This window comes from Scyliorhinus torazame, chromosome 10 (genome assembly GCF_047496885.1).
Source record: "Scyliorhinus torazame isolate Kashiwa2021f chromosome 10, sScyTor2.1, whole genome shotgun sequence".
Classification (NCBI taxonomy): Eukaryota; Metazoa; Chordata; class Chondrichthyes; order Carcharhiniformes; family Scyliorhinidae; genus Scyliorhinus; species Scyliorhinus torazame.
In genome coordinates, this window is record NC_092716.1 from 130,426,682 (window position 1) to 130,453,284 (window position 26,603).

A 26,603-nucleotide genomic window follows, 5' to 3' on the forward strand; every position below is an offset into this window, starting at 1 on the left:
GCCACTCCCCTGCAGCCCTTCACAGTCTGGGTTGTTTCCATTGAGCAGCAAGATTCCCCCAAACAAGTATAATCAGCAGATTAACTTGTGCAGGCCGCCTCAGCTGGCAACACACACACTCTTCAAATACCATTTGGAGAGGGACCAGGTCATTGACTTGCCAAAAATCTGTGCTGGTCCACCCACGTCGACGCTACCACCAAGAAAGCACAACAGCGCCTATACTTCCTCAGGGAACTAAGGAAATTTGGCATGTCCACATTGACTCTTACCAACTTTTACAGATGCACCATAGAAAGCATCCTATCGGGCTGCATCACAGCCTGGTATGGCAACTGCTCGGCCCAGGACCGCAAGAAACTTCAGAGAGTCGTGAACACCGCCCAGTCCATCACACGAACCTGCCTCCCATCCATTGACTCCATCTACACCTCCCGCTGCCTGGGGAAAGCGGGCAGCATAATCAAAGATCCGTCCCACCCGGCTTACTCTTCCAACTTGTTCCATCGCTCAGGAGATACAAAGGTCTGAGAACATGCACAAACAGACTCAAAAACAGCTTCCCCGCTGTTATCAGACTCCTAAACGACCCTCTTATGAAAAGAATGAAAATCACTTATTGTCACGAGTAGGCTTCAATGAAGTTACTGTGAAAAGCCCCTAGTCGCCACATTCCAGCACCTGTTCGAGGAGGCTGGTACAGGAATTGAGCCGTGCTGCTGGCCTGCTTTAAAAGCCAGCAATTTAGCCCAGTGAGCTAAACCAGCCCCTATCTTATGGACTGACCTGATTAATACCACACTCCTGTGTGCTTCACCCGATGTTGGTGTTTATGCATTTACATTGTGTACCTTGTGTTGCCCTTTTATGTATTTTATTTTAATTTTATTTTCATGTACTAAATGATCTGTTTGAGCTGAAGAAAAATACTTTTCACTGTACCTCGGTACACGTGACAATAAATAATCCAATCCAATGTATGTCACACTCCTAGGAGTAAACACGATGACCGTACCGCTCCAACACCACTGCCGGCTATTTGGAAGCTGCAGTCTGTGTGTCTGTGTGGCTGGAGACTGCGTTGTACAGATTTTGTTCCAGCTGAACAAGTGCCATCACAATCCTCATTTGTGCTTTGGAGGTGAAGGAGAGACAGGGAAGTCATCAGGTTAACACACAAAGTGAGCAGTTAGGTTAGTAATTGGAATGCATTGCTTGAGATTGTGGTGGAGGCAAGTGCGGTTGAAGCATTCAATGGGGACTCGACCGGTTATCAAAAAAGGAAGAACGTGCAGGGTTACAGGAAGAAAGTGGGAGTGCAGCACTCGCTGAGTTGATCATTCGGAGAGCTGGGGCAGACACAAGACTGAATGCACCATAACAATTCTGTGTGACTGTGAAGAAAGGGCAGTAACTCTCCAAGTGAGGCCATGAACCAGTATTATCTGCACAGCACCATGAGACTTACAGACATGCCTAGAACACATTCCCCAGTCTGCATATCATCTTTCAAGACTCTGGTTCTAAGAGAGATGGATTCAGTGAACCTCACTGACATGTTCCATGTGTGTATGCTCTGTTTCAGTCGGTAGCGCTCTTGCCTCTGACTCAGAAGGTGTGGGTTCGAGTCCCACTCCAGAGACTCACGTCTGTAATCTGAGTGGTAAAAAGAGCCATTTTTAAAAATTTAGTCAAAAATGCAATATCTTGGAGCCACAATGCCCTCACAGTGATGAATGTAGGAATTTCAGAGGTATTGTATTATATGTATTTGGTGCAGTGAGTGTTAAAATCCTGTGAAAATGTGTGTATGACTACTGTAGCAGTGTTTTTAAAGAATCCTGGTTTGCAGGATACCTGGCCTTTTTGCGAGCCAGAGGTACAATTAAGGCATCGTAAAAGCTTGGAGATCTATTTTGATTGAGGAGAATTCCCTGTGGAGTTAATTAGATTTCAGTTTGGTAAGATGGTGCAATTACTGGGAGGAGCTAAGGTTTCAGGCATTTTGCTGAAAAAGCAGTTTTTAGTTGAGTTTAAGTTGGAGATGTGAGCAGAAGTCAAGCACCTACCTGTAGAGGACTGTGGAGGGTAGGATCAATAGGTTTGCGGATGACACAGAGATTGGCCAGGTGCATAACAGCATGGTTGAGGCAGGCTTGGGGGTGGGGCGGACTGCGCAGGCTTGGGGGAGGCTGGTCACTGAATGGTCAACAAGAATGGACCAGGGACTTCCGGTGGCGGCCATGGAGTAGGAGGTCGCACATTTGGTAGCTCCCGCTCGTGACGGACCTTTTGGACCTTTTCTACCGATCTTTTTGGAATTTTCTGAGAAAAATTAGTGGAGCGTGAGACAGTGAGGAGAACTCCCCCACCAGTATATGGAGCCGTGGACCAGAAGTGGTCATTATAAGAAGAATTTATTGAGTAATGAAGGGGACTGTAGAACCTGCAGCACGGGAAAGCATGGCGGAGGTGCAGGATCCCGGTTTGGTGGTACAGTGGTCAACGGTACAGCTGGTGGAGTTCATTCAGGAGAGCTTCGCCAAGCAAAAGAAGGAAGGGTTAGACCCAATCAAGGCAACGATTGATCGGGTGGATCAAGGGCTGGAAGCCCAAGGACTGGCGATTCAGAAGTTGGAGGAGAAGGTGGCCGAGCAAGAGGACCATTTAACTGCTTTGGAGGTGGGGCTGTTGAGGGACCACCAGAAAAGGCTGCAGGAGAAGGTGGAGGGCCTGGAGAACAGGTCCCGGAGACAGAACCTGTGGATCGTGGGCTTCCCAGAGGGCAGTGAGGGATCGGACGCAAGGGCATATGTGGCAAGTATGCTGGAAAAGTTGATGGGAGATGGGGCGTTTACTCGACCCTTAGAAGTGGACAGAGTGCATAGAGCGCTTGCGAGGAAGCCGCGAGCGAATGAACCGCCGAGGGCGATGGTGGTGCGAATGCACCGGTTCCTGGACAAGGAACAGATTTTGTGGTGGGCCAAGCAGACACGGAGCTGCAAGTGGGAGAACTGTGAGTTACGCATCTACCAGGACCTGGGCGCGGAACTGGCCAAAAGACGAGCCGGATTCAATAGGGTAAAATCAGCCCTCTTCAAGAAGGGGGTGAAGTTTGGGATGTTATACCCAGCGCATCTGTGGGCCACTTATGAGGGCCAGGAACTTAATTTGAATCGCCGGACGAAGCAATGGACTTTATCAAAGACAAAAGGCTGGCAGGGGTTTGAAAGCATTGAACCTTGGGGGAGGGTATTACGGTATCGATTCTGATAAAGTTGTTTTAGTTTTGAATTGCATATGCAGTGCCCTTTGAAACAAGTCTTTGGGCCGTTGCTCAGATCTGTAAGTAACTTTGTTCCAGTGGGGGAGGGTGGAGGGATTTTTTCTACTGTGTGTTTATTGGGGACTTTTGAATATGTATGTTCGAGTGGGGGGGGGGGGGGGGAGGGGGAGAACAATTAGGGATAGGATATCTGGCGCCATGGGTGGGGGTTACCAGGCGAGCAGGTGGTAAGTTTGTTAAGGTAGGGTTGGCATTGTGGTGCTGCTGATGGGGGGGGGGGGGGGGTAGGCGGGGGGAGGGAGAGCTGCTCTGCTGATAGGGGAGGGACTTGCTGGGAGACAAATGGGAGGTTGAGGACAGTGGATACCCGAGGGGCCGGTCCACGGAGGCAAGAGACGCGAGCTGGAGTCTGGCCTAAGAAGAGTGATGGCTGATCGGCGGGGGGGGGGGGGGGGGGGGGGGTGGCTCGCGACAAGGCTGATCACATGGAATGTTAGAGGGCTGAATGGGCTGGTTAAAAGGACACGTGTGTTCGCGCATCTGAGGGGATTGTAGGAGGACATGGCAATGCTACAGGAGACACACCTGAGGGTAATTGATCAGACCAGATTCAGGAAGAGGTTGGTCGGCAAAGTATTTCATTCAGGGTTGGACTCTAAGACTAGGAGGGTCGCGATCCTGATCAACAAACGGGTGGCATTTGAGGCAGGGAGAATAGTGGCGGACGTGGGGGGCAAGTACATCATGGTGAGCGGGAAGCTGGAGTGGATGCCGGTGGTGCTTGTGAATATGTACGCACCAAACTGGGATGATGTGGAATTTATGAGGCAGGTGTTAGGAAAGATCCCAGACCTATAATCGCATAAGCTGATCATGGGGGGTCTTTAATACGGTCATTGATCCAAGGTTGGACCCGACGAGGTCAAGGACAGGGAGGGTGCCAGCCGTAGCGAAGGAACTAAAGGGGTTTATGGAGCAGATGGGAGGGTAAACCCATGGAGGTTCGGACGGCCAAGAGTGAAGGAGTTTTCATTTTTCTCACATGTGCACAAAGCATACTCTCGGATCGATTTCTTTATTCTTAGCAGGTCTTTACTGGTGGGTGGTTGATACCGAGTATTCGGCGATTGCTGTGTCGGGCCATGCCCTACATTGGGTGGACTTACGGGTGAGTAAGGAAAGAGGACAGCGTCTGCAATTGAGGTTGGATGTGGGACTGTTAGCGAATGAGGTGGTGTGCGGGCGGGCGAGGAAGTCCATCCAGATCTATCTGGAAATAAATGACACTGGGGAATCTTGGCAACAACGGTGTGGGAAGCGCTGAAGGCAGTGGTTAGGGGGGAACCAATCTTGATACGGGCTCATAGGGAGAAGGTGGAGCGGGTAAAGATGGATAGGTTGGTTGGGGAAATACTCTAGGTGGACAGGAGATATTCAGAGGCCCCGGAGGCAGGGTTACTGAAGGAGTGGCCGAGGCTACAGATGGAGTTTGTCTGTTATCTACAGAGAAGGCGGTGGAGCATTTGAGGAAGGCGAAGGGGGCAATATAAGAGTATGGAGAGAAGGCCAACAGGATGCTTGCGCACCAGCTGAGGAAAAGGGAGGCGGCCAGGGAGATAGGAAGCGTGAAGGACAGAGGTGGGAACGCGGTCTTGGACCCAGCAAAGGTGAACGAGGTGTTTAAGGAGTTCCACAGCGGACTTCCGGTTGCGGCGGTGCGGAGCTAAGCCGCACATTTCGGCAGCTCCCGCGATAACGGACTTTCGGGCTCTCCAGAGGAGCCCCAACGGAACTTTTTTGATTTAATCCCGTGTGGGAAGGTGAAGTAAGGTCCCCTCTTACGTTGTATGGCCGAGATTAGCGGTGGAGCGGCGGAAAAAGAGGCTCTGGGCGGCGGCAAAAACGAGGGGGAAAAAGCAAGATGGCGGGGGGGGCGGAGATCGAGCAGCATGGGGGCCGGACCAGCAGGAGTTCCTTAAGCGCTGTGTGGAGGAGATTAAAAAGGAGGTGCTGGCGCCAATGCTGTTGGCGATCGAGGGGCTGAAGGAGACCCAGAAGGCCCAGGCGGTGGAGCTTCGCGAGGTGAGAGATAAAATGAATGAGAACGAGGACGAGATCCTGGGCCTGGCGGTAAAAATGGAGGCACACGAGGGAATTGAGGTCCTGGAGAACAAGTCGAGGAGGAAGAATCTCCGGATTCTGGGTCTCCCCGAAGGAGTGGAGGGAGCTGATGCCGGGGCGTACGTGAGTACGATGCTCCATTCGCTGATGGGTGCGGAGGCCTCTCCGAGCCCCCTGGAGCTGGAAGGGGCTCACCGGGTCCTGGCGAGGAGACCCAAGGCTGATGAGCCACCAAAGGCGATAGTGGCAAGGTTCCATCGCTTCGCGGACAAAGAAAGTGTTCTGAGATGGGCCAAGAAGGTGCGGAGCAGTAGATGGGAGAATGCGGTGATCTGAGTTTACCAGGATTGGAGCACGGAGGTGGCAAGGAGGAGAGCTGGCTTCAACCGGGCCAAGGCGGTGCTGCACAAAAAAAGAGTCAGGTTCGGCATGCTGCAGCCTGCGCAACTGTGGGTCACTTATCAGGACCGACACCATTATTTTGAAACGCCAGAAGAGGCTTGGACCTTTATTCAAACGGAAAAACTGGACTCGAACTGAGGGGATGTGGTTGTAGGGAGAGATGTTGGTTGTATACGGGGTTGTAAATATGGGTAAAGAATACTTCATGGGTGGGATGATGGATGGGGATGTGGGTAGAGTTCTGGTTAAAATTCCTTTTTTTCTTTTCTGTAGACGAGATGATGGGGAATGTGGGCGTTGGTGCTGGAGGGAGGCGAGACTCGGGGATGAGGGAACTGGGATAATGGCCTCAACAGGAGCTGCGCCACAGGGGGCGGGGCTGGCTTTTTCGCGCTCTAAAGGGGGGGGGGGGAGGATGGAGAAAGGTAAGGAGGAGGAGAGACTCCCACACGGGGGAGATCAACGGGAAGGCGGGGGAAGCCGCGGTCAGCAGAAGTCAGCTGACTCACGGAAGTAATATGGGGGAGCAAAAGTGCTAGATGCGGATCTAGCGGGGAGGGGGGGGGAGGGAAGGGGGGGACATTAGGGTTGCTGCTGCACTGTCCGAGGGGGAACTGAAAATGGAAGAGGTGGTCGGGGCGGGGGTTCCCCGTCTGAGGGACTGGAGGGTGCGGGAGCGCGAGCACGGGACTGGCCTAAGATAGGAGATGGCTAGTCTGCGGGGGGTAGCCCCCCAATCCGGCTGATCACGTGGAATGTGAGAGGCCTAAACGGGCCGGTTAAGAGGGCCCGAGTGTTCGCGCACCTAAAGGGACTGAAGGCAGGAATGCTTCAGGAGACACATCTGAAGGTGGCAGATCAGGTCAGGTTAAGGAAGGGATGGGTAGGACAGGTGTTCCATTCGGGGCTGGATGCGAAGAATAGAGGGGTGGCAATACTGGTGGGGAAGCGGGTGTCGTTTGAGGCCAAGAACATAGTAGCAGACAATGGAGGCCGATACGTGATGGTGAGCGGTAGGTTGCAGGGGACGGAGGTGGTACTGGTGAATGTATATGCCCCGAACTGGGACGATGCTGGATTCATGAAACGGATGTTGGGGCGTATTCCAGACTTGGAGGTAGGGAGATTGATAATGGGTGGGGATTTTAACTCATGCTGGACCCAGCATTAGATCGCTCCAGATCTAGGACGGGGAAGAGGCCGGCTGCGGCCAAGGTGCTTAGGGGGTTTATGGATCAGATGGGGGGAGTAGATCCGTGGAGATTTGCCAGGCCTTTGGCCAGAGAATTTTCTTTTTTCTCCCATGTACATAAGGCCTACTCCCGGATAGATTTTTTTGTTCTGGGCAGGGCATTGATCCCGAAAGTAGAGGGAATGGAGTATTCGGCCATAGTCATTTCAGACCATGCCCCGCATTGGGTGGAGCTAGAGCTGGGGGAGGAGAGGGACCAACGCCCGTTGTGGCAGTTGGATGTGGGACTGCTGGCAGACGAGGAAGTGTGTGGGAGGGTGCGGGGGTGCATCGAAAGGTATCTGGAGACCAACGACAACGGGGAGGTGCAGGTGGGAGTAGTATGGGAGGTGCTGAAGGCGGTGGTCAGGGGAGAGTTAATCTCCATCAGGGCTCATAGGGTGAAGAGAGAGGGCAGGGAAAGGGAGAGGTTAGTGGGGGAGATTCTAAGGGTGGACAGGAGATATGCAGAGGCTCCTGACGAGGGACTACTCAGGGAGAGACAAAGTCTCCAGACGGAGTTCGACCTGTTGACCACAGGGAAGGCAGAGGTACAGTGGAGGAAGGCACAGGGGGCAGATCATGCAGATCCTAAGGGAGTTTGGGGACTTCTCGGGCTATAAGCTCAATGTGGGAAAGAGTGAGCTCTTTGTGGTGCATCCGGGGGATCAGGGAAGAGGGATAGACGATCTACCGTTGAGGAGGGCGGAAAGGAGCTTTCGATATTTGGGGATTCAGATAGCTGGGAGCTGGGGGGCACTACACAAACTTAATTTGACGCGGCTGGTGGAACAGATGGAGGAGGATTTTAAAAGGTGGGACATGTTGCCACTCTCGCTGGCGGGCAGGGTTCAGTCGATTAAAATGGTGGTCCTCCCGAGGTTTCGTTTTGTATTCCAATGCCTCCCAATTGTGATTACCAAGGCCTTCTTTAAGAGGGTAAGCAGGAGCATTATGGGATTTGTGTGGGCGAGCAAGACCCCGAGGGTAAGGAGGGGGTTCCTGGAGCGTAGCAGAGATAGAGGAGGGTTGGCGTTGCCGAATTTGGGTGGCTACTACTGGGCAGCCAACGTGGCGATGATCCGTAAGTGGGTGATGGAAAGAGAGGGGGCGGCGTGGAAGAGGTTGGAGATGGCGTCCTGCAAAGGAACGAGCCTGGGGGAGCTGGTGACGGCACCGCTGCCGCTCTCGCCGACAAAGTACACCACGAGCCCGGTGATGGCAGCAACGCTAAAGATCTGGGGGCAGTGGAGACGGCACAGGGGTGCGATGGGACCTCAGTGTGGTCCCCGATCAGAGATAACCACCGGTTTGTCCCAGGAAGGATGGATTTCAGAGCTGGCATTGGGCAGGGATTAGAAGAATGGGGGACCTGTTCATCGATGGGACGTTTGCGAGCTTAGGGGCATTGGAGGAGAAATTTGGACTACCCCCGGGAATTGCGTTCAGGTATATGCAAGTGAGGGCGTTTGTGAGGCAGCAGGTGAGGGAATTCCCGCTGCTCCCGGCACAGGGGATTCAAGATAGCGTGATTTCGGGCGTATGGGTCGGAGAGGGAAAGGTGTCGGCGATATACCAGGAGATGAAAGAAGAGGGGGAGGCTTTGGTAGAGGAGCTGAAGGGTAAATGGGAAGAGGAGTTGGGGGTGGGGATTGAGGAGGGGCTATGGGCTGATGCCCTAAGTAGGGTTAATTCCTCTTTCTCGTGTGACAGGCTTAGCCTGATACAATTTAAGGTAGTGCACAGGGCGCATATGACGGGGGCGAGGCTGAGTAGGTTCTTTGGGGTGGAGGACAGATGTGGGAGGTGCTCAGGAAGTCCGGCGAACCATGTCCATATGTTTTGGTCATGCCCGGCACTGGAGGGGTTCTGGAGGGGAGTTGCGGGAACAATATCTAAGGTGGTGAAAGTCCGGGTCAAGCCAAGCTGGGGGCTAGCACTATTTGGAGTAGTGGACGAGCCAGGAGTGCAGGAGGCGAAAGAGGCCGGCACTCTGGCCTTTGCGTCCCTAGTAGCCCGGCGAAGGATCTTGTTAATGTGGAAAGAGGCGAAGCCCCCCAGCGTGGAAGCCTGGATAAATGACATGGCAGGGTTTATCAAGTTGGAGAGGATAAAGTTTGCCTTGAGAGGGTCTGTGCAGGGGTTCTACAGGTGGTGGCAACCGTTCCTAGACTATCTCGCGGAGCGTTAGATGAAGGTCGGACAGCAGCAGCAGCAACTCAGGGGGTCGGGGAGGGGGGGGAACATCGTTCGAGGGGGGGGGGGGAAGAGGGAGGGAGGGGGAAGGTTTTTTTTTCTGGGGGGCATTTGAGCAAGGAAACACATGAATGATCCGGAAAACTGACATGTACGGGAGGAATCCAATGTACAAAGTTCTGTATCTTATTGACTTGCCATGTTCATGTCTTGCTATGCGAGCTTTCTTTCTTTTTTTTGTAACGGGGGGGGTGTTTGTTTGTATGGTTGAAAATTTTGTTGAAAAATTCTTAATAAAATCATATTTTTTTTAAAAAGGAGTTCCACAGCAGCTGTATGAGTCGGAACCTCCAGCTGGGGCAGAGGGGATGAGGCAGTTCCTGGGTGAGTTGAAGTTTCCGAAGGTGGAGGAAGAATTGGCGGTGGGGTTGGGAGCCCCGATTGGAATTGGAGAAATAGTGAGGGGCTGGAGTTCATGCAGTCGTCAAGGCCCCGGTACCGGACGGCTACCAGTGGAATTCTACAAGAAGTTCTCGGAGATGCTGGGTCCACTGCTGGTGAGTGCATTTAATGAGTCGAGCAGGACCCAGAGTTATGCGGGTCATACAGGCCAATCTCGCTATTGATTGTTGATGCTGAACTGTTGGCTAAATTCTTGGCCTCAAGGATGGAGGACTGTGTCCCGGGGGTGATAGAGGAAGACCAGACGGGGTTTGTTAAAGGCAGGCAGCTGACGGTCAATGTTAGAAGGCTCTTAAATCCGGGGGGGGGGGGGGGGGGGGGGTGGAATACAGGGTCTCGCTTTACGCCGACGACCTGCTCCTGTATATTTCCAACTCGTTAGGGGTGATGGGGGAGATTATGCTGATCCAGGCGAGGGGTAGGAGAGGAACAAAGAACAATACATCACAGGAATAGGCCCATCTGCCCTCCAAGCCTGCGCCGATCACGTGTCCTATCTAGACCAGCCGCCTGTATCCTTCTATACCCCGTCTGGTCATGTGTCTATAGAACATAGAACATAGAACAATACAGCGCAGTACAGGCCCTTCGGCCCACGATGTTGCACCGAAACAAAAGCCATTTAACCTACACTATGCTATTATCATCCATATGTTTATCCAATAAACTTTTAAATGCCCTCAATGTTGGCGAGTTCACTACTGTAGCAGGTAGGGCATTCCACGGCCTCACTACTCTTTGCGTAAAGAACCTACCTCTGACCTCTGTCCTATATCTATTACCCCTCAGTTTAAAGTTATGTCCCCTCGTGCCAGCCATATCCATCCGCGGGAGAAGGCTCTCACTGTCCACCCTATCCAACCCCCTGATCATTTTGTATGCCTCTATTAAGTCTCCTCTTAACCTTCTTCTCTCCAACGAAAACAACCTCAAGTCCATCAGCCTTTCCTCATAAGATTTTCCCTCCATACCAGGCAACGTCCTGGTAAATCTCCTCTGCACCCGCTCCAAAGCCGCCACGTCCTTCCTATAATGCGGTGACCAGAACTGTACGCAATACTCCAAATGCGGCCGTACCAGAGTTCTGTACAGCTGCAACATGACCTCCCGACTCCGGAACTCAATCCCTCTACCAATAAAGGCCAACACTCCATAGGCCTTCTTCACAACCCTATCAACCTGGGTGGCAACTTTCAGGGATCTATGTACATGGACACCTAGATCCCTCTCTCTGCTCATCCACACTTTCAAGAACTTTACCATTAGCCAAATATTCCGCATTCCTGTTATTCCTTCCAAAGTGAATCACCTCACACTTCTCTACATTAAACTCCATTTGCCACCTCTCAGCCCAGCTCTGCAGCTTATCTATATCCCTCTGTAACCTGCTACATCCTTCCACACTATCGACAACACCACCGACTTTAGTATCGTCTGCAAATTTACTCACCCACCCTTCTGCGCCTTCCTCTAGGTCATTGATAAAAATGACAAACAGCAACGGCCCCAGAACAGATCCTTGTGGTACTCCACTTGTGACTGTACTCCATTCTGACCATTTCCCATCAACCACCACCCTCTGTCTTCTTTCAGCTAGCCAATTTCTGATCCACATCTCTAAATCACCCTCAATCCCCAGCCTCCGTATTTTTTGCAATAGCCTACCGTGGGGAACCTTATCAAACGCTTTGCTGAAATCCATATACACCACATCAACTGCTCTCCCCTCGTCTACCTGTTCAGTCACCTTCTCAAAGAACTCAATAAGGTTTGTGAGGCATGACCTACCCTTCACATAGCCATGCTGACTATCCCTGATCATATTATTCCGATCTAGATGATTATAAATCTTGTCTCTTATAATCCCCTCCAAGACTTTACCCACTACAGACGTGAGGCTCACCGGTCTATAGTTGCCGGGGTTGTCTCTGCTCCCCTTTTTGAACAAAGGGACCACATTTGCTGTCCTCCAGTCCTCTGGCACTATTCCTGTAGCCAATGATGACATAAAAATCAAAGCCAAAGGTCCAGCAATCTCTTCCCTGGCCTCCCAGAGAATCCTAGGATAAATCCCATCAGGTCCCGGGGACTTATCTATTTTCAGCCTGTCCAGAATTGCCAACACCTCTTCCCTACGTACCTCAATGCCATCTATTCTATTAGCCTGGGGCTCAGCATTCTCCTCCACAACATTATCTTTTTCCTGAGTGAATACTGACGAAAAATATTCATTTAGTATCTCGCCTATCTCTTCAGACTCCACACACAATTTCCCATCCCTGTCCTTGACTGGTCCTACTCTTTCCCTAGTAATTCGCTTATTCCTGACATACCTATAGAAAGCTTTTGGGTTTTCCTTGATCCTACCAAATACTTCTCATGTCCCCTCCTTGCTCGTCTTAGCTCTCTCTTTAGATCCTTCCTCGCTACCTTGTAACTATCCATCGCCCCAACCGAAACTTCCACTTCATCTTCACATAGGCCTCCTTCTTCCTCTTAACAAGAGATTCCACTTCCTTGGTAAACCACGGTTCCCTCGCTCGACGCCTTCCTCCCTGTCTGACCGGTACATACTTATCAAGAACACGCAGTAGCTGATCCTTGAACAAGCCCCACTTATCCAGTGTGCCCAACACTTGCAGCCTACTTCTCCACCTTATCCCCCCCAAGTCACGTCTAATGGCATCATAATTGCCCTTCCCCCAGCTATAACTCTTGCCCTGCGGTGTATACTTATCCCTTTCCATCATTAACGTAAACGTCACCAAATTGTGGTCACTGTCCCCAAAGTGCTCTCCTACCTCCAAATCCAACACCTGGCCTGGTTCATTACCCAAAACCAAATCCAACGTGGCCTCGCCTCTTGTTGGCCTGTCAACATATTGTTTCAGGAAACCCTCCTGCACACACTGTACAAAAAACGACCCATCTATTGTACTCGAACTATATCTTTTCCAGTCAATATTTGGAAAGTTAAAGTCTCCCATAATAACTACCCTGTTACTTTCGCTCATATCCAGAATCATCTTCGCCATCCTTTCCTCTACATCCCTAGAACTATTAGGAGGCCTATAAAAAACTCCCAACAGGGTGACCTCTCCTTTCCTGTTTCTAACTTCAGCCCATACTACCTCGGAAGAAGAGTCCCCATCTAGCATCCTCTCCGCCACCGTAATACTGCTCTTGACTAGCAGCGCCACACCTCCCCCTCTTTTGCCTCCTTCTCTGACCTAAACCCCGGAACCTGCAACATCCATTCCTGTCTCTGCTCTATCCATGTCTCCGAAATGGCCACAACATCGAAGTCCCAGGTACCAACCCATGCTGCCAGTTCCCCTATCTTGTTTCGTATACTCCTGGCATTGAAGTAGACACACTTCAAACCACCTACCTGAACACTGGCCTCCTTCTGCGACGTCAAATCTGTGCTCCTGACCTCTATACTCTCATTCTCCCTTACCCTAAAACTACAATCCAGGTTCCCATGCCCCTGCTGCATTAGTTTAAACCCCTCCAAAGAGCACTAACAAATCTCCCCCCCAGGATATTTGTGCCCCTCAGGTTCAGATGTAGACCATCCTGTCTGTAGAGGTCCCACCTTCCCCAGAAAGAGCCCCAGTTATCCAGATATCTGAATCCCTCCCGCCTGCACCATCCCTGTAGCCACGTGTTTAAATGCTCTCTCTCCCTATTCCTCATCTCACTATCACGTGGCACGGGCAACAACCCAGAGATAACAACTCTGTTTGTTCTAGTTCTGAGCTTCCATCCTAGCTCCCTGAAAGCCTGCCTGACATCCTTGTCCCCTTTCCTACCTATGTCGTTAGTGCCAATGTGGACCACGACTTGGGGCTGCTCCCCCTCCCCCTAAGGACCCGGAAAACACGATCCGAGACATCACGTACCCTTGCACCTGGGAGGCAACATACCAAACGTGAGTCTCTCACGCTCCCACAAAATCTCCTATCTGTGCCCCTGACTATAGAGTCCTCAATTACTAATGCTCTGCTCCTCTCCCCCCTTCCCTTCTGAGCAACAGGGACAGACTCCGTGCCAGAGGCCCGTACCCCATGGCTTACCCCTGGTAAGTCGCCCCCCCCACAAGTATCCAAAGCGGTATACTTGTTTCTCAGGGGAACGACCGCAGGGGATCCCTGCACTGACTGCTTTTTCCCAGTCCCTCTTACAGTTACCCACCTATCTCCAATCTTTGGTGTAACTAATTCCCTGAAGCTGCTATCTATGACCCCTTCTGCCTCCCGAATGATCCGAAGTTCTTCCAACTCCAGCTCCAGTTCCCTAACTCGGTCTTGGAGGAGCTGGAGATGGCAGCATTTCCTGCAGGTAAAATCAGCAGGGACACTAACTGCATCCCTCACCTCAATCATCCTGCAGGAGGAACATTGCACTCCCTTCCCTGCCATTCCTCTAACTTTCTGCCAAGATCTGGCTAACAACTAAATTACATTTTTATAAAAAATAATAATAATATAATAAAATATAGTACTTACCTCAGACCAATGGGTTTTATTATTAGGTTAGAGGAGGAGGGCGGGTGGGAGACACTACACGTGTAGTCTCTCGGGTTTCCTCTCCACCAGAATTTATTGGTGAGGGTCTTCCCAGACGTCCGCGGGTCGACTTCCTGTCCTGCAAAGACAAGTGCTTTTAAAGGTTGACTTACCTCCCAGCAGCCACTTCCTCAATGCTCCCGCTGAAACTGACTCACCAGCTGATTCTCCCGCCGAAATCGACTGGCCTGCCCCTGCAAAGACAAGTGCTTTTAAAGGTTGACTTACCTCCCAGCAGCCACTTCCTCAATGCTCCCGCTGAAACTGACTCACCAGCTGAATCTCACGCCGAAATCGACTGGCCTGCCCCTGCAAAGACAAGTGCTTTTAAAGGTTGACTTACCTCCCAGCAGCCACTTCCTCAATGCTCCCGCTGAAACTGACTCACCAGCTGATTCTCACGCCGAAATCAACTGGCCTGCCCCATCAAAGACAAGTGCTTTTAAAGGTTGACTTACCTCCCAGCAGCCACTTCCTCAATGCACCCGCTGAAACTGACTCACCAGCTGATTCTCCCGCCAAAATCGACTGGCCTGCCCCTGCAAAGACAAGTGCTTTTAAAGGACAGACCTACCTCCCAGCAACCACTTCCGCAATGCTCCCGCTGAAACTGACTCACCAGCTGTTCTCCCGCCGAAATCGACTGGCCTGCCCCTGCAAAGACAAGTGCTTTTAAAGGACAGACCTACCTCCCAGCAACCACTTCCGCAATGCTCCCGTTGAAACTGACTCACCAGCTGATTCTCCCGCCGAAATCGACTGGCCTGCCCCTGCAAAGACAAGTGCTTTTAAAGGACAGACCTACCTCCCAGCAACCACTTCCGCAATGCTCCCGTTGAAACTGACTCACCAGCTGATTCTCACGCCGAAATCGACTGGCCTGCCCCTGCAAAGACAAGTGCTTTTAAAGGTTGACTTACCTCCCAGCAACCACTTCCTCAATGCTCCCGCTGAAACTGACTCACCAGCTGATTCTCACGCCGAAATCGACTGGCCTGTCCCTGCAAAGACAAGTGTTTTTAAAGGACAGACCTACCTCCCAGCAACCACTTCCGCAATGCTCCCGCTGAAACTGACTCACCAGCTGAATCTCACGCCGAAATCGACTGGCCTGCCCCTGCAAAGACAAGTGCTTTTAAAGGTTGACTTACCTCCCAGCAGCCACTTCCTCAATGCTCCCGCTGAAACTGACTCACCAGCTGATTCTCACGCCGAAATCGACTGGCCTGCCCCATCAAAGACAAGTGCTTTTAAAGGTTGACTTACCTCCCAGCAGCCACTTCCTCAATGCTCCCGCTGAAACTGACTCAGCAGCTGATTCTCCCGCCGAAATCGACTGGCCTGCCCCTGCAAAGACAAGTGCTTTTAAAGGACAGACCTACCTCCCAGCAACCACTTCTGCAATGCTCCCGCTGAAACTGACTCACCAGCTGATTCTCACGCCGAAATCGACTGGCCTGCCCCTGCAAAGACAAGTGCTTTTAAAGGTTGACTTACCTCCCAGCAGCCACTTCCTCAATGCTCCCGCTGAAACTGACTCACCAGCTGATTCTCCCGCCGAAATTGACTGGCCTGCCCCTGCAAAGACAAGTGCTTTTAAAGGACAGACCTACCTCCCAGCAACCACTTCCGCAATGCTCCCGCTGAAACTGACTCACCAGCTGATTCTCACGCCGAAATCGACTGGCCTGCCCCTGCAAAGACAAGTGCTTTTAAAGGTTGACTTACCTCCCAGCAGCCACTTCCTCAATGCTCCCGCTGAAACTGACTCACCAGCTGATTCTCACGCCGAAATCGACTGGCCTGCCCCTGCAAAGACAAGTGCTTTTAAAGGTTGACTTACCTCCCAGCAGCCACTTCCTCAATGCTCCCGCTGAAACTGACTCACCAGCTGATTCTCACGCCGAAATCGACTGGCCTGCCCCATCAAAGACAAGTGCTTTTAAAGGTTGACTTACCTCCCAGCAGCCACTTCCTCAATGCTCCCGCTGAAACTGACTCACCAGCTGATTCTCCCGCCGAAATCGACTGGCCTGCCCCTGCAAAGACAAGTGCTTTTAAAGAACAGACCTACCTCCCAGCAACCACTTCCGCAATGCTCCCGCTGAAACTGACTCACCAGCTGATTCTCCCGCCGAAATCGACTGGCCTGCCCCTGCAAAGACAAGTGCTTTTAAAGGTTGACTTACCTCCCAGCAGCCACTTCCTCAATGCTCCCGCTGAAACTGACTCACCAGCTGATTCTCCCGCCGAAATCGACTGGCCTGCCCCTGCAAAGACAAGTGCTTTTAAAGGACAGACCTACCTCCCAGCAACCACTTCCGCAATGCTCCCGCTGAAACTGACTCACCAGCTGATTCTCCCGCCGAAATCGACTGGCCTGCCCCTGCAAAGACAAGTGCTTTTAAAGGTTGACTTACCTCCCAGCAGCCACTTCCTCAATGCTCCCGCTGAAACTGACTCACCAGCTGATTCTCACGCCGAAATCGACTGGCCTGCCCCTGCAAAGACAAGTGCTTTTAAAGGTTGACTTACCTCCCAGCAGCCACTTCCTCAATGCTCCCGCTGAAACTGACTCACCAGCTGATTCTCCCGCCGAAATCGACTGGCCTGCCCCTGCAAAGACAAGTGCTTTTAAAGGACAGACCTACCTCCCAGCAACCACTTCCGCAATGCTCCCGCTGAAACTGACTCACCAGCTCCACTCCCGCCGAAATCGACTGGCCTGCCCCTGCAAAGACAAGTGCTTTTAAAGGTTGACTTACCTCCCAGCAGCCACTTCCTCAATGCTCCCGCTGAAACTGACTCACCAGCTGATTCTCACGCCGAAATCGACTGGCCTGCCCCTGCAAAGACAAGTGCTTTTAAAGGTTGACTTACCTCCCAGCAGCCACTTCCTCAATGCTCCCGCTGAAACTGACTCACCAGCTGATTCTCCCGCCGAAATCGACTGGCCTGCCCCTGCAAAGACAAGTGCTTTTAAAGGACAGACCTACCTCCCAGCAACCACTTCCGCAATGCTCCCGCTGAAACTGACTCACCAGCTGATTCTCCCGCCGAAATCGACTGGCCTGCCCCTGCAAAGACAAGTGCTTTTAAAGGTTGACTTACCTCCCAGCAGCCACTTCCTCAATGCTCCCGCTGAAACTGACTCACCAGCTGATTCTCACGCCGAAATCGACTGGCCTGCCCCTGCAAAGACAAGTGCTTTTAAAGGTTGACTTACCTCCCAGCAGCCACTTCCTCAATGCTCCCGCTGAAACTGACTCACCAGCTGATTCTCCCGCCGAAATCGACTGGCCTGCCCCTGCAAAGACAAGTGCTTTTAAAGGACAGACCTACCTCCCAGCAACCACTTCCGCAATGCTCCCGCTGAAACTGACTCACCAGCTGATTCTCACGCCGAAATCGACTGGCCTGCCCCTGCAAAGACAAGTGCTTTTAAAGGTTGACTTACCTCCCAGCAGCCACTTCCTCAATGCTCCCGCTGAAACTGACTCACCAGCTGATTCTCACGCCGAAATCGACTGGCCTGCCCCTGCAAAGATAAGTGCTTTTAAAGGTTGACTTACCTCCCAGCAGCCACTTCCTCAATGCTCCCGCTGAAACTGACTCACCAGCTGATTCTCACGCCGAAATCGTCTATCCAGATAAGTCTTGAAAGTCGCTAACGTATCTGTCTCAACCACCTCACTTGGCAGTGCATTCCAGGCCACCACCACTCTCTGTGTAAAAAATCTCCCCCGCATATCTCCACTGAACCTTTCCCCCCTCACCATGAACCTGTGCCTTGTAAGGTGGCTGGGAGAGCTGCCGTTTAGAGTGGTGGGAGGAAGCTTCCGCTATCTGGGAATCCAGGTGGCACGGGAATGGGAGACATTACATAAGTTAAATCTGACCCGGCTGATGCACGATCAATTGCACAAAGACTTGAGTTGGGTACAACTGAGGCTTTATTGCTCTAAGATATGTGGCCTCCCACAGCAGCTGGCGAAATGGCTGCAGCATGGAGGACACACATATTTATACTCCGCCTACTGGGCAGGGACTACCAACGTACCTGTAGTACAGGTCCTACCATACATCACCTAATAGAGGGGCAACAGTGGTTTACCACATTGACCCCCTGTTAAAATTGAGTCCGGCGGGGGTGGTGGAGAACTATGTACAACAAATGGTTTTCTTTTTACATTTACATTTACAATATTTGATAGAGAGAAAAAAATGTCTTTTGAAGTCCAGTGGACCAGTTAAAGGTTTAACCGGTCCGGGGCCTTGATGTACCGCTGGGAGCGACATGGTGGCGGCGATGCCAATGCTGGTCTGATGTCCGGTGCCTCTGGGAGCGTGCCGGAATCCTCTTCATCCTCGGGCGTGGGCAGGGGGAGGACGGATGGTCCCGGGAGGGTTGCTGCTGGGAGCGCCGGGGGAGGGGAGGGTGGTGCCGGGCTGGCGGTGTGTGTATGTGTGGAACCTGCTGGTGCCAGGTCCCAGAGGGAGACAGTATCCTGGCGGCCGTCGGGGTACGCCACGTAGGCCTACTGGGGGTTTGCATGGAGCAATTGCACCCTTTCCATGAATGGGTCCGCCTTGTGGAGTCGGACATGCCTACGGAGTAGGACAGGTCCTGGAGCTGCGAGCCAAGTCGGGAGCGACACCCCAGATGTGGACTTCCTGGGGAAGGCAAAAAGACGTTCATGAGGTGTGTTGTTAGTGGCGGTGCACAGTAGTGACAGAATGGAGTGTAGTGCATCAGGGAGGACCTCCTGCCTGCGGGAGGCCGGGAGGTTGCTGGACCCTAGGGCCAGTTGGACGGCCCTCCACACCGTCCCGTTCTCTCTCTCTACCTGTCCATTTCCCCGGGGGTTGTAGCTTGTCATCCTGCTCGAGGCGATACCCCTGCTGAGCAGGAACTGATGCAGCTCATCACTCATGAAGGAGGATCCCCTGTCACTGTGGATGTCGGCGGGGAAACCGAACAGCGCGAACATTGTGTTGAGGGCTTTGATGATGGTGGCAAACATCATATCGGGGCATGGGATGGCGAAGGGGAATCTGGAGTACTCATCGACCACACTGAGAAAATACGTGTTACGGTCGGTAGAGGGGAGGGGCCCTTTGAAATGCACGGTGAGACGCTCAAAGGGGCGGGAGGCTTTCACCAGGCACGCACAGTCCGGCCGGTAGAAGTGCGGCTTGCACTCCGCACAGACCTGGCAGTCCCTGGTGATTGTCCGTACTTCCTCAACGGAGTAGGGTAGATTGCGGGCCTTTATGAAATGGTACAACCGTGTGACTCCCGGGTGACAAAGGCTGTCGTGCAGGGTCCGGAGTCGGTCTACTTGTGCGCTGGCACATGTACCTCGGGATAGGGCGCCTGGGGTCTCGTTGAGCTTGCCGGGGCGATACAAAATCTCGTAATTGTAGGTGGAGAGCTCGATCCGCCACCTCAAGATTTTATCATTCTTGATCTTGCCCCGCTGTGTGTTATTGAACATGGAGGCTACCGACCGTTGGTCAGTGAGGAGAGTGAATCTCCTGCCGGCCAGGTAATGCCCCCAATGCCGCACAGCTTCAACGATAGCTTGGGCCTCTTTTTCGACAGATGAGTGCCGAATTTCTGAGGCATGAAGGGTGCGGGAAAAGAATGTGTTATGGGCGAGGCGTTTTCAGAACCCCAAAATGTATTACGGAGTTCAACCAACCTCTCCCTTTAATGTATTTGTTGCTTTTCGAAGGAGGTTGAGGGGAGACCTGATAGAGGTCTACAAAATTATGAGGGGCATAGACAGAGTGGATAGTCAGAGGCTTTTCCCCAGGGTAGAGAGGTCAATTACTAGGGGGCATAGGTTTAAGGTGAGAGGGGCAAGGTTTAGAGTAGATGTACGAGGCAAGTTTTTTACGCAGAGGGTAGTGTGTGCCTGGAACTCGCTACCGGAGGAGGTGGTGGAAGCAGGGACGATAGTGACATTTAAGGGGCATCTTGACAAATACATGAATAGGATGGGAATCGAGGGATACAGACCTAGGAAGTGTAGAAGATTGTAGTTTAGTCGGGCAGCATGGTCGGCACAGGCTTGGAGGGCCGAAGGACCTGTTCCTGTGCTGTACATTTCTTTGTTCTTTGTTCTTTTCCTGGCACACGGCTTTTTCCCTAGGTGTGGGATTACAATTATGGACACGTGGGTTTTTAAACACAAAACACTGTTTATTCCATGAACTCAACTTAACATCTTAAATAAACATTGGATCTCTTAACACCCCTTACTTCAAAGATAACTTAGAAGATATTGCAACAGTAAATAATTCCTTAAAATGTTCCTTAAAACTTCCAAGAGACTTAACACCTTTAAACAAAATCACATCAGGTTAAAGACTTTACAATTATGAGTTTAAATCACCCAAATGATCCAGAGATGGTCTTTTATGGCAGAAATCCAGCTCACTGCAAAACACAGACACACACCCAGCTCTTTTCCTCCAAACTGCAAAACTAAACTGCAAAATGGCTGACCTGACCTCAGCTCCACCCACTCTCTGACATCACTGTTTTCTTAAAGGTACATTGCTTAAACATCCATGTCTTAAAGGTACTCTCACATGACACCTCCCCCCAAGAAAAAACAATAAACCATCAACTTCAAGATGGTTTCATTTTTCACTTTTGCATCATCCACTAAGAAATGTACACAGTAAATATACCTTATCATTTTTTAAAAAAGCAACACATGCAAACAGGTGTAATAATATAGTCCATTTTTCTTTGTTCTTCTTCCTCCAACCGAAATCCTTCACGATTGACAGTCACTTTGAAAAAAGTCTCTGCACGATCCATCCATTCCTCTACTCCTCGGTATTTCTCTTCAGAATCAGATAATTTAGTTCAATCTGACCACAGAGCCCCTTGCAAATCTCCAATACAGGAGCATTGGTGATCACAGCTTTCAGGCGGTCACATGCCTGTTGAATATCCGCTGTCCATTGAAATTTTTTACGTTCCTTCAGCAATTCCATCAGTGGAGTAATCACGCCACAAAACCTTTGCACAAGTGTTCGATCAAATCCACTCATGCTAAGAAATTGCATTATTTCCCTTCGTCTTGAGGGTATCGAAAACTCCGTAAGGAAAGTGATTTGGGTATCTCCAAATTCACTTTCGGTTAGGTTCATCACCAAACCCGCCACCTTAAGTCGATCGAAGAACTCCATACGATGGTTTAAATGTTCTTTCCATGTCTGGAAGTTGAAAATAAAAGCAGATTGTCCCACTTTCTCCATGCAATCCTTCATTGGTGGGACAGGATAAGAGTCTGTTCTTGTAACTGCATTCACCTTTCTATAGTCCACACACAACCGTTGGGTACCGTCTGGTTTCGGTACCATCACTATGGGTGAGCTCCATTGGCTGCAACTCACTTCAATTATGCCATTCTTCAGCATGCTCTCAATCTCTCTGTTAACCTGTGCCAATTTTAAAGGATTAAATCTATATGGATGTTGTTTGATAGGAACAACATTTCCCACATCTACATCATGTATAGCCATTTTAGTACTTCCCTATTTATCTCTACAAACTTGCCCATGTGATATCAATAACTCTTTCAGGTCAGTTCATTTTTCCTCTGGAAGGTAACTTAACAATTCATCCCAATTTTTAAGAACATCCTCATTTTCCAATTTAATTTGAGGTATGTCAAATTCACAGTCATCTGGATTTGGTTCGTCACTTTGAGTTGGAATCATTAAAACCTCCTTTTTCTCTCCTTCCCTTTCAAAGTACCTTTTAAGCATATGCACATGACCCACTCGGTGAGTCTTCCTTCTATCTGGTGTTTTTACCACATAATTCACCTCACTTAATTTCCTTTCAATCTGATACAGACCACAAAACCTAGCTTTGAAAGGCTCCCCTATCACTGGGAACAACATTAAAACTTTATCCCCACTGGCAAAACTACGAACTTAGGATTTCTTGTCCGCTACCCGTTTCATCACATTTTGTGCAACTTTCAAATGTTGTCTAGCCAATTCACCTGCTCTATTTAATTGGTCCCTAAAATTTGACACGTAATCCAATAGTGTAATTTCCGATTTCTCACCCACCAATTTTTCCTTAATCAATTTAAGTGGTCCTCTTACCTCATGAGCAAAAATTAGTTCAAAAGGACTAAATTTGGTAGACTCATTAGGTGCATCCCTAATTGCAAACAATACAAATGCGATTCCTTTATCCCAATCCTCTGGATAATCTTGACAATACACCCTCAACATTGTCTTTAATGCTGATGCCAGCTTTCTAATGCTCCCTGCGATTCTGGATGGTACGCAGTTGATTTAAATTGTTTTATTCCAAAGCAATCCATAACGTCTTTGAATAACTTTGAAATAAAATTTGTTCCTTGATCCGATTCAATTTCTGTGGGTAGTCCATATCTAGTAAAGGATTTAATTAACTCCTCCACAATCCTTTTAGCTGTAATATTACGTACTGGAATGGCCTCTGGAAACCTACTAGGCACGTCCATTATAGTCAAAAGATATTGATTCCCACTTTTTGTTTTAGGAAGCGGTCCTACACAATCGATCAGGACCCTTGTAAAAGGTTCCTAAAATGCTGGAATGGGTATTAAGGGCGCTGGTTTTATCACTGCTTGAGGTTTCCCTATCACTTGACATGTGTGACATGATTGACAGAATTTAACTACATTTTTATGTAGTCCAGGCCAATAAAAATGTTTCTGGATTTTAGCTTGAGTTTTCCTTATTCCCAAATGACCTCCCACTGGTTCCTCATGTGCAACTCGCAACACCTCCTTTCTATACCCTTCTGGCAATACTACTTGATGAACCTCTGCCCACTTTTCATCCGCCTGCAGATGTATAGGTCTCCATTTTCTCATCAAGACATAATTGTTACGGTAATAACATTCTAGTATACTCTCAGATTCCCCTTCCGTATATGCTTTCTGATATATCCGTTTTATTTCTACATCTTTCTGTTGTAACTCCGCCAATTTTCCTGAACTAAAAATATCTGCCTCATCCTCCACCTGTTCTTGTTCTTTTTCAACCATCTGATCAAAAATCGTTTCTGATAATTGCACTTCAACTCCATCTTCACTCTTTGATTTCTCCTCTTGTCTTAACCTGTGACTTTGCGACACAATCCGGAAAAATCCCAGGATATTCGTCCTTCAACACTCAGTTGACTGATTTTCCACTGGCTTATCAACCACAGTAGGCATCACTCCCACCTGCGATCCAGCTATATCATTACCCAAGATAAACTGTATTCCTGGTCAAGATAGTTTATTTTTTACTCCTACTACCACTTCACCACTCTTCACTGGACTTTCCAACCTTATCTTATATAATGGAATGCTACTCCTCTCACCCTGAATTCCATCACCACCTTTTCTGGCAACATTCTTCCCAAACTACATAATTCCTCATCTCTTACCATTAAAGATTGACTAGCCCCTGTATCTCTTAAAATGAAAATGAAATGAAAAAAAATTGTGACCTCTTTACCTGCTCCTCCTGATACACATGAGTAAACTTTACCCACACAAGTAAATTCTTCAAAGACATCTGGAACCTTCTTAACAAGTACTTCTTGAACAGGCTGTACAATCATTTGCACCTCCTTCGCTTCCCTTGGGCTTTCCTTTACCACTCTAACAAACTGTCTTATCCTGTTTTGCCACATCCGCCTTCCCAGTGCTTTTCTTCAACCACCAACACTGTGGCTTTACATGGCCTAGTTTATTACAGTGAAAACACTTGAAACCTTTCATTTCTTTACCACCTTCCTGGATTTCTTTTTTAATCTGAGGTAAACTCTCTTTAGTGTCTCCCATCAGATCACCTTTACCTTTACGACTTGAGTATTTCTCATGTCCCCAGTTTCTATCCCTCACCGGCTGAAACTGATGTCGGAAACCAATCTTTGATTTATGAACTAATTCATAATCATCTGCCATTTCCACTGCTAATCTCGCAGTTTTAACCCTCTGTTCTTCCACATGAGTTCTCACTACATCAGGAATTGAATTTTTAAACTCCTCCAAAAGTATAATTTCTCTGAGAGCTTCATACGTTTGGTCTACTTTCAAAGCCCTTATCCACCTATCAAAATTACTCTGTTTGAGCCTTTCAAACTCCATGTATGTTTGAACAAATTCTTCCTTAAATTTCTAAACCTTTGTCTGTAAGCTTCAGGTACTAGCTCATATGCACTTCTTCACCTCCTCATACGTTCCGAATACCTCCTCCGGTAGTGATGCAAACACTTCACTCGCCCTACCTACCAGCTTTGTTTGAATCAGTAACACCTACATGTCCTGTGGCCATTTCATTTGTTTAGCTACCTTCTCAAATGAAATGAAAAAGGCTTCCACTTCCTTCTCGTCAAACCTTGGCAATGCTTGGACATATTTAAATAGATTCCCACCAAGCCTTCGACTATGACGCTCTTTCTCATTATCCTCATTACTATCATCCAACTGTACGTTTCCCTTTACATCTGCCAATTTTAACTGACTGTCATGTTTCATGGCCATTTTCTGAAGTTCAAACTCTCTCTCTTTATCTTTTTCCCTGATCTGTATCTCCCTTTCTTTTTCTTTTTGTTCTGCTGGGGCTATTCTTTCTTTTCTCCTTTCTTCTCTCTCCTTTTCTTTTTCCTCTCTCTCTCTTTCTTTTTCCTCTCTCTCTCTTTCTCTTTCTTTTTCCTCTCTCTCTCTTTCTCTTTCTTTTTCCTCTCTCTCACTCTCGTACGCAAGCTGCTTTAATTCTTTCTCATGTTCCAGTTGTTTAATTTGCAACTGAATTATTGCCATTTCCAATGAATCGAACTCTATCTCAGGCAACTTTAAATGCTTAACCACCTCCATAATTACCTCATCTTTTCGCATTTTGTCAGGTAATGTTAACTGCAATGTTCTTGCCAAATCTAACAGTCTGCTCTTCGTTTCTGTCCGTAAAGTACTACGTGTGACATTCTCCACCCCCAAAAACTTCTGAACCTCTGAAAGAGCCATTGGTCACAACACTCTCCCCACTTAAACTAAAATACCACACCGGAAAAGCAACAATCCTTCACTGTCTTTAAGTTCACAAAAGCCAATCCAATAGATAGACTTTTATCGCGGACGAGCCCCCAATTGTTATGGGCGAGGCGTTTTCAGAACCCCAAAATGTATCATGGAGTTCAACCAACCTCTCCCTTTAATGTGTTTGTTGCTTTTCCTAGCACACGGATTTTTCCCTAGGTGTGGGATTACAATTATGGACACGTGGGCTTTTAAACACAAAACACTGTTTATTCCATGAACTCAACTTAACATCTTAAATAAACATTGGATCTCTTAACACCCCTTACTTCAAAGATAACTCAGAAGATATTGCAACAGTTAATAATTCCTTAAAATGTTCCATCAGGTTAAAGACTTTATAATTATGAGTTTAAATCACCCAAATGATCCACTGATGGTCTTTTGTGGCAGAGATCCAGCTCTCTGCAAAACACAGACACACACCCAGCTCTTTTCCTCCAAACTGCAAAACTAAACTGCAAAATGGCTGACCTGACCTCAGCTCCACCCACTCTCTGACATCACTGTTTTCTTAAAGGGACATTGCTTAAACATCCATGTCTTAAAGGTACTCTCACATGAAAAATGTCATGGGTCTTCCTGCCTGATTGAGGTTGGTGGCTAGGGTGACGTCTGATGCGTCGCTCTCTACTTGAAAGGGCAGTGTCTCGTCTACTGCGTGCATTTCCGCCTTGGCGATATCGGCTCTGATACGGGCGAAGGCCTGTTGTGCCTCGGCCGTCAGGGGAAAATGGGTTGACTGTATGAGTGGGCGGGCCTTGTCCGCATAGTTTGGGACCCACTGAGCGTAGTACGAAAAGAACCTCAGGCAGCGTTTGAGGGCCTTGGGGCAGTGGAGTAGGGGGAGCTCCATGAGGGGGTGCATGCGGTCGGGATCGGGCCCCAGAACTCCGTTCTAGACCACATTGCCGAGGATGGCTAAGCAGGTCGTGCTAAACACGCACTTCTCCTTGTTGTAGATGAAGTTGAGGAGAGTGGCGGTGTGGAGAAATTTGGCAAGGTTGGCGTCGTGGTCCTGCTGATTATGGCCGCAGATGGTGATGTTGTCTAGGTACGGAAAGGTGGCCCACAAACCGTACCGGTCGACCATTCGGTCCATCTCCCTTTGGAAGACTGAGACCCCGTTGGTGACGCCAAAGGGAACCCTGAGGAAGTGATGGAGGCGGCCATCCGCCTCGAAAGCAGTGTATGGACGGTCCGATTTACGAATGGGGAGC

The 26,603-nt window shown here is 49.6% G+C and overlaps 1 protein-coding gene across 1 annotated transcript in view; it reads left to right on the forward strand.

The window, feature by feature from the left end:
- nr1h3 (nuclear receptor subfamily 1, group H, member 3) overlaps window positions 1-26,603 on the forward strand; it is a 376,600-nt gene that overhangs the window by 749 nt on the left and 349,248 nt on the right. Inside the window, exon 2 of the mRNA XM_072518739.1 lies at window positions 9,555-9,793. The gene's annotated coding sequence lies outside the window, so the exon portion shown is untranslated. The remainder of the gene's footprint in view (window positions 1-9,554; window positions 9,794-26,603) is intronic.